This window comes from Sinocyclocheilus grahami, unplaced genomic scaffold, assembly GCF_001515645.1.
Source record: "Sinocyclocheilus grahami isolate Dianchi unplaced genomic scaffold, SAMN03320097.WGS_v1.1 scaffold2739.1, whole genome shotgun sequence".
NCBI classification, from domain to species: Eukaryota; Metazoa; Chordata; class Actinopteri; order Cypriniformes; family Cyprinidae; genus Sinocyclocheilus; species Sinocyclocheilus grahami.
The window spans coordinates 14,962-16,781 of record NW_015507917.1 but is presented as its reverse complement, the minus strand read 5'-3'; the positions used below and the strand labels follow the sequence as shown (position 1 = coordinate 16,781).

Here is a 1,820-nt window from a genome sequence, read left to right as displayed (position 1 = left end):
TGTGGGTATTGGGACAGGCCCATAGTTCAGAGAAAACATTTGTAGTGCCTCCCTGCCCGAGAAACTTCTGCTGGGTCTCAGTAGGTCAAAGGTCATTCCGTGTCCAGCACTAGATGGCAGCACAGTACATGAAGTACATGTTCACTCTTAGCAAATACAAAGTCAGACCACCACAGCCCTCGTCCAATCAAAGCACAGCTTTGACAAACTAACTTCTGACATACAAAATACAACTTGTGGGGAGATCACCTCATATGTACATTCATAACAACAGACAGCATGACCAGTAATCTATCCACTAAATTATAAGATTAAAGGGATTCCAGCTGTCGCAGATATAACAAAGAAAAGCAAAAACAGCAGTGCTCTGGAAAGATAGATGAGATACGAACATGGAGAAGTGTGTAATAAACGTCCCAGTACAGCTGATTGCAGTTAAGAGCCTCAGGCTAGTAGAGTTGAATCTATAGACAGACAGAAATAACCAACGCCCTTTCCGTTTACAGAAGCAGCATCCCTTCCAGTGAAAGCACATGTCTGAAAACAGAGGAAACACAACAACCAAGGGGTTTTCAACCTCCATAGATTGCCTACAAGGCCCTCACAAACTTTCAGCCAACACAGGGACCTCCAGAATCAAATAATGTTACACTTTAGAAGAGCTTTCATTAAGAACATGAATTATTAACGAGTTGGAAATCAGTTAATAGGTAGAAAGGTCACCCATGTCTATATATACATATTCTCCAAAAGAGCCTCTGGAGACTTTGAGTGGCCCCTAGTTGAGAAAAAAGCTAAAGCTCACCTAGCTACGAAAAAGCTACGTCTACGCTCAAAAAACACTTCGAAAACAAAACCAGTTATTATACAGAACGTCCACGGTGCTCTTTTTCAGACAACTAAAGTGGATGTCAAGCCCCGTAAGTTTAGCTCCGTGTGACACATCTTCAGATAGCCGTGTGTCAGGAACAGACCCACATTTAAGTTATTAACTGGAAAACTGCCCTGGTTCTTCATTCTCGTTAACTTGAGGCCGAGTAGCTGACGACAGACATTATTTGTGGGTGACCTATAGCTTTAAGGGCTGATAAGGTGCCCTAGAAGAACCAGCAGCCCTGTGACAAGCGGCTTCTTCATTACTGGTTTGGTCGCTGGGAGCTTAAGCCGAAGGAACTGGTGCAATAAGCACACTGCTCTATGAAAAGAGAACACAGGGAGATCTGAATGTGTCCATCAGTCAGTGTGCAGACATCGCGCTGCCGCACCCTCCTCCTCCTCCTCCTCCTCCTCCTTCGGGATGAATGGACACTTTGTTCAGATTCAGCTCTCGAGCGCACGTAGTGATACAATGTGTCTGTATGAGACGCGTGAAGAGCTAGATCTCATAGCAGGCAGGTTGACGCCACATACCTCCTCTTCGGCACCGGTGTCGCGCTGCTCGGGTTGGATCGGGACGTCTCGGCTTTGCACTCCTGCGCAGCGACGCTCGGGTGTTCATCTTCTGGCCGTTTCTGCAAATGTCCGGCTATGATCCGGAGTCTCTGCTGTGCGGTGCTGCTGGTTGACGCCATGCTGCTTCCGTGTTTGCTGTCAGAGGTCAGCGTGGGGCTGATGATGGAGGGATGTGAGGTGGAGATTACACCCGCGTCCCGTCATGCACCGCACTCCGCCTCCGTCCCCGCCCGCCCGCGCTCCGGTGCGCCACTACTGCTGGCTGGAATACTGAAGATTAACCCTGAATCATGCAATTTAGTAAATATTTCTTTTTCGGTATCGGCCACTTTATCTTTAATAACACCAACAATTTTTTTTTTTTTTAA

The 1,820-nt window shown here is 47.0% G+C and overlaps 1 pseudogene; it reads right to left on the bottom strand.

The window, feature by feature from the left end:
• LOC107575591 (alkyldihydroxyacetonephosphate synthase, peroxisomal-like) overlaps nt 1–1,652 on the bottom strand; it is a 20,403-nt pseudogene extending 18,751 nt beyond the window's left edge.
• Nucleotides 1,653–1,820: the final 168 nt, after the last annotated feature.